General features: G+C 41.4%; 1 protein-coding gene across 1 annotated transcript in view; it reads right to left on the reverse strand.

Moving 5' to 3' along the window:
* LOC129696726 (sperm-associated antigen 1-like) overlaps positions 1 to 8,392 on the reverse strand; it is a 112,657-nt gene extending 104,265 nt beyond the window's left edge. The window contains 1 exon segment of the mRNA XM_055634861.1: positions 8,122 to 8,392. The gene's annotated coding sequence lies outside the window, so the exon portion shown is untranslated.
* Positions 8,393 to 11,957: the final 3,565 nt, after the last annotated feature.

The raw sequence follows: 11,957 nt of genomic DNA on the forward strand, positions 1-11,957 counted from the left end.
AAATCACACATTTTGGTTCTAAGAAAAAATTAATAAAGTAAATAATACTTCCTTTAATGAGAGGTAAAGGGGTGTCCAGGAATAAAGGAATTTAGATGTCAATGTATAATGGTAACTGGAAGCTAATATTAAAGGCATTAAAATTGATCATAAAGCTAAGACAATGACAATGTTGGATTCAAAAGTGAGGATCAGAAGTTCAATGTTATGAAACACTAACAGTTTCCCAACTACAGCTTTCATATTTGGAAATGACACCTTAGGAAAAATTCCTACTCTTAAAAGGTTAAATTATATACACTTTGCCATAACTCTGTTTAAATTTCTTTGGGACTAGAATGCTGTTGGGCAAATTGATTAACATGCTTAATTTGATCATTTTTTTTAAACGAGAAAGAAGTTGATAAACTATTTCTTCTGGTGTCAAAATACAGATTGGGACATAAAATCATAGCCATGTGATATATCAGTAAACTCAAGAAGCATTTAGTTGAAAAACTCAAACTATCTCATCAACAACCACTTGCACTTATGAAGTTCCCAAAATGCAATAGAACATACCAATATATTTAACAAGATACACAACAATAATGATATAATTGCTGAGAGAAAATCACAAAAGAAGATTCCAGGCTCAAGGAGTTAGATTTTAAGAAGCAACTTCCACTACAATAGTGCCTAACTTCATGTCATGATTATTATGGCCAAGGCAAGTGGAAACATATACAGCAGTGATAGACTGATTCAAACTAAGAATGTGTAAAAGACCTGAATAAAAGGAGGTGTAAAAAATGCAAACACTTTTTTGCACTAGAAGAGATTATTGAGATAAGGCTGAATGAGGCTGTGTGGGATTGGGAAATAAAGGCTAGGATTTTATAACTAAAGCATTGACAGGCAAAGAGCTGGCACAGATCAGCAAGCAATGAAGCTTGGAATGAATTAAGACATTGGAAGTAGGCTTTTGATGCCAAAATTAAATAAAATAGAAAGAGCAAGGTCAGGCTGACCAGTACAGGAATAGTCATGCATAACTTGGGTCAACAAGGGGAAGGAAAGGTGTTTCAGCAGCAAATAAAAATATATATCTTTGGGTAGACAAAAATGCTGGAGAAACTCAGCGGGTGAGGCAGCATCTATGGAGCGAAGGAAATAGGCGACGTTTCGGGTTGAGACCCTTCTTCAGGCTAATAAATAATAAATAATAAATAAACTAAGGTAGCTTTGGGGTTAGGCACTGTTGGTGGAAGTAGGCAGTATGTGATATATCAGATAGGTTGTAAGTTTGGCTTGGGATCAAACTACAAACTGAGCGGGTTACACCTGGACACTGGGCTTTGGTTTGTTTTTACACTATATTATAGCGAGCCACACTTGTGAATCAAAGTGATCTTTATTAAAGCAATACAGAGAACAGCACACACGCGACTGGGGAGTTTTCCCCAGGGTTTAAAATATATGCCAGGGCACATCCCTTAACCACGTGACGACTCCTTCCCGCAAAGCAGTCACGTGACCCAGCTCGCCCAAGTGCCGAGGGTTTGCTCAGTAAATGGCCTAACCACCAGGTGGCGCCACAGTACTCCTCTCCAGAACTGAGAAACGAAAACAAAAACGGGAGTCGAACGAGTCCACTGTGCTCTTCGGGACCTGCAATGCTGCAGAAATTGTTTTATACCCTTCCCCAGATCTGTGTTTCGGCACAACCCTGTCTCGGAGGTCTACGGACAATTACTTTGTCTTAGGTACACAAAATTACTGGAGAAACTCAGCGGGTGCAGCAGCATCTATGGAGCGAAGGAAAAAGGCAATGTTTCGGCTCGAAACCCTTCTTCAGACTGATGGGGGGTGGGGGGGGGGGGGGGGGGAGAAGGAAGGAAATGGGAAGAGGAGGAGCCCGAGGACGGGCGGATAGGAGGGTGGGAGGAGACAGCTAGAGGGTTAAGGAAGGGGAGGAGACAGCAAGGGCTAGCAAAATTGGGAGAATTCAATGTTAATGCCATCCGGACGCAAGGTCCCCAGGCGGAATATGAGGTGCTGTTCCTCCAATTTCTGCTGTTGCTCACTCTGGCAATGGAGGAGACCTAGGACAGAGAGGTCAGATTGGGAATGGGAGGGGGAGTTGAAGTGCTGAGCCACCGGGATGTCAGGTTGGTTACACATTACTTTGTCTTCATGGCTTGGTTTTTGCTCTGACATGCACTGTTAACTGTGGGAGGGGTAGACAATGTGTGCCTTTCAAAACCATGTCCAATCAATTTAATTTATCACTGGTGGACTCCAATCAGGTTGTTGAAACATCTCAAGGATAATTAGTGGAAACAGGATGAACCTCAGACCAATTTTGAGTATCACAGCAAAGCGTCTGAATACTTATGTAAATGTGATATTTCAATTATTACTTTTTAATTACTTTGCAAAATGTTCTAAACACCTGTTTTCACTTCTTCATTCTGGGGTATTGTGTGTAGATTGATGATTAAACAAAATAGTTTAATCCATTTTAAAATAAGGCTGCAACGTAACAAAATGTGGAAACAGTGAAGGGGTCTGAATACTTTAAGAATTCACTGTAGCCTTGCAAATTCTATCCTGTCAGATATCTATCCAACTCTATATCAAATGCTAAAATTAAATATCCTTCCAGTATTACAACTGTAGTAATATTCTATGCAGTATCCACTCACTACATGTGGTAAAGCTTTCTTTACATGCCACTTTTGGTTCTTTTGCCAATCAGCTTCATTCTACACGCAGTGGAATAAAAGTCAGCGCTGGAGAGATTAAAATCAGGAAAGTACACAAGGTAAGATGTATATTTGTATTTCACTTAAATAGCACATGTACTTCAGGTCAATTTCAGGAAAGTACACAAGGTAAGATGTGTAAATGTATTTCACATGAATAGTACATGTATTTCAGGTTAATAATTTTTCAAAGAATAGACCCTGTCAGTTTAAGATGATGTGGCTAAAGGGGTGCATATAGCAAGACCACAAAGTTAGCGCAACTGGAAGAACACAGCAACTGGAAACGCAAAACAAAAACAGAAAAATAATTAATAGACAATGCAGGAAAGTGATGAGATTACAAATCATCCATGATCGTATTGCATTGCATGGCACGAGGGCCGAATGGCCTGCTCCTATTTTATCTTAAGTAACTGGACTGCTTTTGCAAAGAAGGCAACACAAATGTTAGCATTGTTACAAATTCCTACCATCAGTGGCGCTCTTGATCTGCTCACTGCCTGTGCGTGCAACTCGAGAGGGGGAAATCCTTTAAAACCGAGATGAGAAGAACTTTTTTCACACAGAGAGTGGTGAATCTCTGGAACTCTCTGCCACGGAGGGTAGTCGAGGCCAGTTCATTAGCTATATTTAAGAGGGAGTTAGATGTGGCCCTTGTGGCTAAGGGGATCAGAGGGTATGGAGAGAAGGCAGGTACGGGATACTGAGTTGGATAATCAGCCATGATCATATTGAATGGCGGTGCAGGCTCGAAGGGCCGAATGGCCTACTCCTGCACCTAATTTCTATGTTTCTATGTGTGGGTGGGGGGTTTAGTAAAATGCAGGTTTTTTATTGGTTGTCAGGGAGGGATTTCCTCGTAAAACAAGCTTATGAGGAAATTTTGTTCTGTGATCCCGTTCCCGTTTTTTTTTTAAACGTTGTTTAACTATTGAATCGCTGGATGAAAATCAACAGATTAAAACGCCTTAAATCACGGATCGCAAGTTCAGGACACAGCAAATGGTATGTACTGTTAGCAGTTTATTTTATCTAGTTTTTGGTGTAATTTTATTTTAATCTGATGATGCAAAATATGTTATTTAGTCCCCCATATCGGCCGTGTCCTGTCTGACTGTGCGCAAAACCATGGCGACGGCTACAATCCGATCTCTGCATCTTAAACCAGAAACATCCACTATCAAGATAATCAAAATCATTATTTTTTGCACAATCATGTCATAAGAACATCTAAATCATTTATATTTTGTGTAATTTTCTATCCAGGGTCAATATTTTCATACTGCATATCTGATGAAAATCTATGTACTGTGGAAGTTTTTAGTCAGATATTTAGTGTGATAATATTGATCATGGACAGACAATAACACAAAATATAGATAATTTAGATGTTCTTATGACATGATTATGCAAAAAATTATTATTTTGATTATCCTGAGAGTGGATGTTTGTGGATTTTGCACACATGTCTGTGCAAAACAGCCCTTGCCTGCTGCAGTGTTTTAACCACCAGAGAACAGAATTATGGTAATTAAACATTCAATTCCTTTGATTTGGCATAGAGATTCATGACAAGGTGAGATTTAAACATCATGTTATATTGTGAATTCTTGTGTGAATGGGATCAATTTGTTATTTGTATACTTTGATTAGTTAAAATATATTTTTAGCCTTTTCTTAAGAATGCAATAGAGTTTAGATCTAGTAATTGAATTTAGATGAATTTAATTGATTTGATGACACTGATGAATATTAATTTTTTGTTGGGTATTTACTATTTGTTTTAACGTTACAATAATATTAAAGTTCTGATCTTGAGAATATCACATTTTTGAATTTTCAAGGCAGTCTGGGAGTGTATTACTATTTCTGTCACAAATGTTGATTCTGTAATTAGCTACTTAATTAGGTAATTAACTAATTATATACTTTAATTTCAGGTCATCAAAGTAAGATGTATCATATTTGTTTCAGAATGCTTCAATCTATAATAACTGAAAATTTCCTTCAGTTCTCTTCATCTATCTATAAAATTAAAAGTGTAATCTTGACCTCTTCCTGTTTGCACTGTGCTTTGATTTTTAGAAAAAAACACTACCACATATGGCTGTGATTTTTTGGCCATCTTACAGAGTCCTCCTCCGCTGTGCAGGCCCCGAGGATTTTTTCCATCGATGAAAAATAAAAGACTTATTAGTGTTTCAAAAATCTTGAGATTCTCTCTCCTGTCAATCACAACCATGAAGGCCACGCCCCTTCCGGCAGAAGGAACTATAAAACCCGGGCATGGCTCAGTCTGTCTGCATGATGGCGAGGGAGAGGCATGACTCTCTGTCTGAGCTGGGAAACTACAGAACACTGTGAGTATGCAATGGACTTGAATAAAAGATTTGTTAGCCCTTAATGAAAATGAAATGAGTTGTTTGGCCTGTCCTGTGCTTGAAATGGCAATGGAAATGAAGTGAAAATGCAATCAGCTGTTTGGCCTGAGCCTGCCCTGTGCTTGAAAGTGTAGTGGCAATGGAAATGAAGTGAAAATGCAATCGGCTGTTTGGCTTGAGCCTGCCCTGTGCTTAAAAATGCAATTGGAAATGAAATGAAATTAGTTGTTTGGCCTGCCTGAAACCACTAATTTCAGCCCACAAGGCCCCTATTAGCCGAGAAACCAATCCCTTTTGCCCAAAATGCCTGTATTAGCCCAGGAGGAGCAGGCCATGCCCGTGCCAGGCCAGAAAAAGTGCCTTTAACTGTTCACTGAGATTGCACTCAGATTTTTTTTAAAGAGCCCCTTCAGCCAATCAGGCCTGTACTAGCCCAGGAGTCCTTTCAGCCCATCAGTAAGTATTCCTCCTGCAAGTATTAATCCTCATCCCAGTATTTTTCTCCCTCCCTTCATTTGCTCCCTGTGAGATCCAGGCCAGGATGGACTTTCCTCCTTAATTGCCGAGATCTGCTGAAAAAGATGAAAAATGTCTAAAATTGATTCTCCACCCTCTCGCCCTTCTCCCTCACAGTCTCTCACCTGTTTTGGGCAGAATTTCTGAGCTGCCAGCCCACCAGGCCCGAGTGACTGAGCTGCCAGCCCAAGAATCCATTTGGCCCACAATGTCCAGACTAACCTTCTGGAAACCAGTCCCTTCAGCCCACAACACCCATACTAGTGCTCCAGAAAGCCCCTCCACCACTGGCCAGCAATATTGGAATTGGTGGAGAGGTGGAATATTGCGTTGGGGGACCACCCCTCCCGTGTGAACATGCGACCTAACGGGACCCACTTAGTCTAGTATATTACTAAAACTCTCATCTTGACCACTTCCTGTCTGCATTGTAATTAAATTTGCGCAAAAACGATCCCCCATAGCACAACGATTTTGTGCCCTTACTCGCCATTCTCCTCTGTTGCAAGTCAAACAAGTTTTGTTCCGATCGGTGAAATAGTACAACGGTTATGAAGGTTCCCCCTCCCCCACACCCCCCTCCCTCACAGCCCCCCTCCCCACCACACCACCTTCCCCCACACCAGCCCACTCCCTCACACCCTCCCCCACACACCCCCCCCCCCACTCACGCCCCCCCCCCCCCTCCCCCACACCCCTTTCCCTACCAGAGTGGTGGAACATTGCGTTGGAGGAATAGGTTGCATTGGGGGAACAGGTGAGTGGTGGAATATTGTGTTGGAGAATGGGTTACGTGGGGGGGGGGGGACCAGGCCTCCCGTGTGACTGGCATTGGGTCCCACTGTATGTGGGATGTGACAAATAAACTTGACTTGACACTTAAGTCTAGTTTTTAAGAAAGTTATTGTAGCAGCACAAAACGTGGTCAGGAAAAGGCCAGACGTCAGGCTGGTTCAAACAGTAGGTTTTATTCCGTTGTTACAGGTAAGTTTGATCCGCTAACATTATTGTCATTGCTGCTGTTGCTGAGCGAGGTTGTTCTCTCAAGCTCAGCTACCTGTTGTCTCCTGGTGAGCTGCAGGCGGATGTCGGGTGGGAGCTGTTGCAGGTAAGCAAATTTAAAGAGGAAACAAGTTTCGTGGTCCCCCATTAGGGAGTACCTGTAACAACTGAATAAAAACGACTGTTTGAAACAGCCTGACGTCTGCCCTTTTCCTGACCACGTTTGGTGCCGCTACATTATGGGCTTTCATTTAAATCTTTTTATTTGAATTTCACAGCAATTTGCATACATACAATGATAACAGACAGTGACAGTCAAGGCATAATTGTGCAACAGTATGCAAGCGACCCTCAAAACCCTTACCATTACCCACCTTCAACCCACCCGAATCAGGTCGGAACCAAATGGGGACAAACAACACTCGCATACATACACATCCACACAAATATGGTAGGATAAACGAAACAAAAATGACTCCATATCTTGCGTGAGAGGGACGCAATTTGGGCCTGCACCCACAGATGTTATAGGAAGGGGGTTGGGAGCATAGGACAGACCGCAACGGGAGACGTGAACTCGCCTTTTCCATGTGTACCCAGGTCGGTAGGTGGTCGCAATCATCATTCATCCAATACAGGAGTTTTTGCAAGTTAGCTGCCCAATAATATCGCCTAAAGTCAGGAAGTGCCAAACCGCCGTCACTCTTAGGAGACTGCAGTATCGCCTTTCGGATTCTAGCCGGTTTGCTACCCCATAAAAACATACATTATGGGCTTTTATGTCAATTGACTGTCCTCATCACAGCTTTTGTGTTAAGTTAATGGAAAAGCAATAGGGAACAATATGCTAATTTCCCAGTATGAGAAAGACCATGACTTTTTTAATACTGAAGTTATGAACATGAATTAGGTATCAAATTAAAGTTATTTTTATGCTTTATCTGATGGGATCAATTACAGGCTTGATTTTTAAAATCTCACAATTTTGTAACATTCCTGCAAACTTAACGCGCTGGATAGACCCATTCAATGCTGGAACCAAAGATCTTAGAGCAGAGCACAGATCTTTGGCTGGAACTGTTCTCTATTGTACATGCAGGTACCAAACACCACGCTGGTCTCAGGTATGTTAGGTTATAGCTGCCATTTTGTGAACATGTTTGGCGTTTGGGATAACTGCATCGACGTTTTGTTTTGCAACAGATACCCTACCCATATTTTAGCGTCTGCAGTTTAGTGTCCGGCGCTCCTTCATGCTCTGTGTGTTCCCCATCATAAATTGAAACCAAGAATAAGCCGAAGGGTTTTTAAAGAGGGAACCGCTCTACTCTGCGCGACGCGTTTCCATGGAAACCACCAAACCCAATGCCGGTGAAAAACGAACAAGTATGGCATTTTAATTTTAAATGTACTTCTTTCAACAGGATACACGCTCGACACTTTGGTCAACAGAGGGGTATTTGAGTTTGTACCTGAATTCACTCTCGCAGCGAAAACTCAAAGCTGATCCCTTGCCCCAGAGTGAGTCTCTCCACGCAGACAGACAGACAGCGGCCGGAAGTAGCGGATCTCAGTGCGTCATGGGCGGGAAACTTGACTCACTTTCATCCTCTAGTATCTCTTTGCTTTCTCCAATGTGCAGCAAGTCCCCAAACAGTCAGAGATAGACGATAGACACAATGCTGGAGTTGAGTTACTCAGTCTGAAGCAAATATCTTATAGCGGACATCTCATCTGGTGCGAGACATTTAAAAGCAAATATAAGATATAAGATCTTTGTTTAAAAGTTCTTTAATAAAGAGCCAAGGGAAATAATGCAACAGCTGAAGTCCTGTGATAATAATAATAATATATTTTATTGTCATTGCACGTCAGTGCAACGAGATTTAGTATGCAGCTCCAACCGATGAAAAAGAAAAGTAAAATAAATAAATAAGCTGTGTGTCTGAATGGTGAATAAATAAGCTGTGTGTCTGAGAGTGGTGAATCTCTGGAACTCTCTGCCACAGAGGGTAATTGAGGCCAGTTCATTGGCTATATTTAAGAGGGAGTTAGATGTGGCCCTTGTGGCTAAAGGGATCAGGGGGTATGGAGAGAAGGCAGGTACGGGATACTGAGTTGGATGATCAGCCATGATCATATTGAATGGCGGTGCAGGCTCGAAGGGCCGAATGGCCTACTCCTGCACCTAATTTCTATGTTTCTATGTCGTAACCATCCGATGGAGACAGTCCAGGGAGGGGGGGGGGGGGGGGGGGGGGGGGGGGTGGGGGGGCACTCAGGAGGGCCGGTTCAGAGCTGCTATAGCTCTTGGAATAAAGCTGTTTCTGAGTCCTTGATTCTACATAAGGCAGACAAGAAAGATTTAAGTGCCAAAAAGGGAGGGTAATGGGACATCAAGAGATAAAAGACAAAGTTAGAGAATATGATACAGGAAAAACGTTTGTAACTTATCAGGGAAAAATAAAAGAATAATGGTTCTTATCAAATGTTCTTTAACTTAACATCGAGATCAAAAGGTTGTAAAATGCTTAAATTAAAATGAGTCGTCTGTAAAAACTGAACGTTCGGTAAACAGAAATGGTCAGTAATTGCTGTAAATCGGTCTGAAGAAGGGTTTCGACCTGAAACCTCACCAATTTCTTCTATCCAGAGATGCTGCCTGTCCCGCTGAGTTACTCCAGCATTCTGTGTCTAACACAAAACAGAGACTATATATATCAGCAAGATTTTTGTTCTCTCTCCCCAACAGAGATTTGGTCTGAGTAAGTACCTTCAATTCGGAGCACAAACGCTATTCCCGAGCCACTAACTCCAACTTTCTTCTTAAGCAAACCAGAACTAAGCATCGTACCAGCAGCACCAAGGATGCACTTTGGACAATATCAGCCGACTGTGTTTGACTCAGTTGTTCGCTGCATGATGTTGCTGTCTCGCACTTGCCCCTTTACCACTCACTCAGCCTTTCTCCAATCGAGGTAAAATTACGGTAATTTCAAAACTCCAATCTATATTGTGTGGGGAGGAACTGCAGGTGCTGATTTAAACCATGAGACACATAAGGTTTGAGTAACTCCGCGGGTCTGGCAGCATCTCTGGAGATAAATAATAGGTGGCATTTCGGGTCGAGACCCTTCATCAGACTGAGAATCAGATGAAAGGAGAACGAGAGAAGGTTCAGAAGGAGAGATATAGATGGGTCCATTAATTTCTCATGAGAACCATCTATATCTTTCGTCTCCCTTTATATGTATTCTTACTACTTTTAGAATATCTATATATGTAGAGTTGTTGCCACTTGATGGGGAAAATCCAGATACCACACGGGCATTGAAGATGTGGGGTTCGCATGTCGGAAGTGAGACGAGTGAACAACACAGGGAAAGTATATTGCCAAAGTGTGGAAATTAGAGCTCAAGAGAGTGGACAGTTCTAAGTGCAGAAGTGATTTGGCTGAATATTTTGGAAGTTTCCGTAGCTATATAAAAAAAAAAGTGAGGGAAGTGTTTGGTACACGTTTACTGCAAATGGAAATGTTTTCCAATCTAAATATTATCGATTTAGCAGCAGGAATAATAACAATTAAATCAAAGCCATTAGTGGGAAGATGAAAACCAGTCAAAATACCAGTTGGATGACTGCACCAGTCATCTAATTTAATAGTAACTTGTATTATTGTGCAATTAATGTCTCACTCAAGATTGTGAAAATAGTGTAGCTACTTTCATCTAACAACCATAGAAATAGTTGAAAGTTGTACATTTAGCACCAAATAGGCAAAAAAGCAATTGAGGATTACATTGATGAAGAATTTTTGTTGGCACTCTAGGGGGTTGGACATAAGGCCATTGGGTCAACGGGCGTGACTTACAGAGCAGCTCAATCCATGTGGAGGACATGGCAGGCTCAGCATACACTGCTAATACACGAAACGCGTACATTCTCTTACCTGTTAAAAAACACCAAAATTGTCAATTTTTGTGCTGTAAATAATTGTGGAAATAGGGGTGACCGTGAGAGACATTGATCCTACTTCAGAATTCCAAAAATGAGGAGAAATTATGGTAGAGAGAAGCGATAGCAGAAGGGATAACAGCTAAAGTGTTGGCAAACATTGGCCGTGCAGATATCAAGATTGAAAATATTGGGAATTATCGTGTTTGCTCACTGCATTTCATCAACAGTAAGGCATTCTTTGTGTTTTTTCTTGATTTCTTTGGTATCTAAAATGTTTCAGAAGTGATAAATCTGGCTGTAAAATTGTTATATCGCCTATGGTTCTCAAGTGGGTTTTTACATGCAAAAAGAAAAACGCTTCTGAAGTTGGTGAACAACGGTTTGGACCCAGGCGACTTCTTTAAAAGATTTCCCACAATGATATCGTGGAGCTCAGGTTATCTGTCTTCAATAAGTACAACCTTAACTTGAGTTGTGAGCTGGCAGAAACCTGCTTCCTTGTATGTCCTGACCAGTTATTCATTTTACGCCAGGAATTCAAATCCTTTCTCCCTGTTCAAAGAGCATACTACATTTCCCTAATGTGATCCTAATTATAGTTGAACTGAACAGGTTGCAAACAAGTATGTTTGGCTTAATAACACTCTTGTCAATGTCTTCCAGCATTTGACTGATAATTAACAAAATTTGCCCAGTTTGTCCTTTTTTTGTGGAAAGGGACTGCAAAATGCAAGGGTCAAGGTTGCTTCCCCGACTAAATGGCAAAGAATGGTCAAGCATAGTGACTGGTTGTGAAGGAATACGTCTTTGTGGTTGATTACTGCACGATACCAACTGGAGCTGCCCAATCTGTTTTGAATCAACCCCATTTAATGCAGTAATTATGTTCTGCATGTTTTCATCAGTGCATTGTTAAAATGTAATACTAGTTATATATTGGAAATATACAAGTTGAAGAAATAGTCACAGTCACGCAGCAGTAGAGTTGCTGCCTTACAGCGAATGCAGCGCCGGAGACCCGGGTTCGATCCAGAATACGGATGCTGCTGTATGTAGTTTGAACGTTCTCCCCGGCCCTGCGTGGGTTTTCTCCAAGATCTTCGGTTTCCTCCCACACTCCAAAGACGTACAGGTTTGTAGGTTAATTGGTTTGGTAAATGTAACAATTGTCTCTAGTGTGTGTAGGATAGTTCATGTGCGGGGATTGCTGGTCGATGCAGACCAGGTGGGCCGAAGGGCCTGCTTCCACGCTGTTTCTCTAAATTAAGTACATTGTAAGTTGATTTCCTTTTTCACATAATTGGTAAAACAAATAATCAAATAAAAATGCTGCACAAGTTGAACATTCAGG

Source organism: Leucoraja erinacea, chromosome 4 (genome assembly GCF_028641065.1).
Source record: "Leucoraja erinacea ecotype New England chromosome 4, Leri_hhj_1, whole genome shotgun sequence".
NCBI classification, from domain to species: domain Eukaryota; kingdom Metazoa; phylum Chordata; class Chondrichthyes; order Rajiformes; family Rajidae; genus Leucoraja; species Leucoraja erinaceus.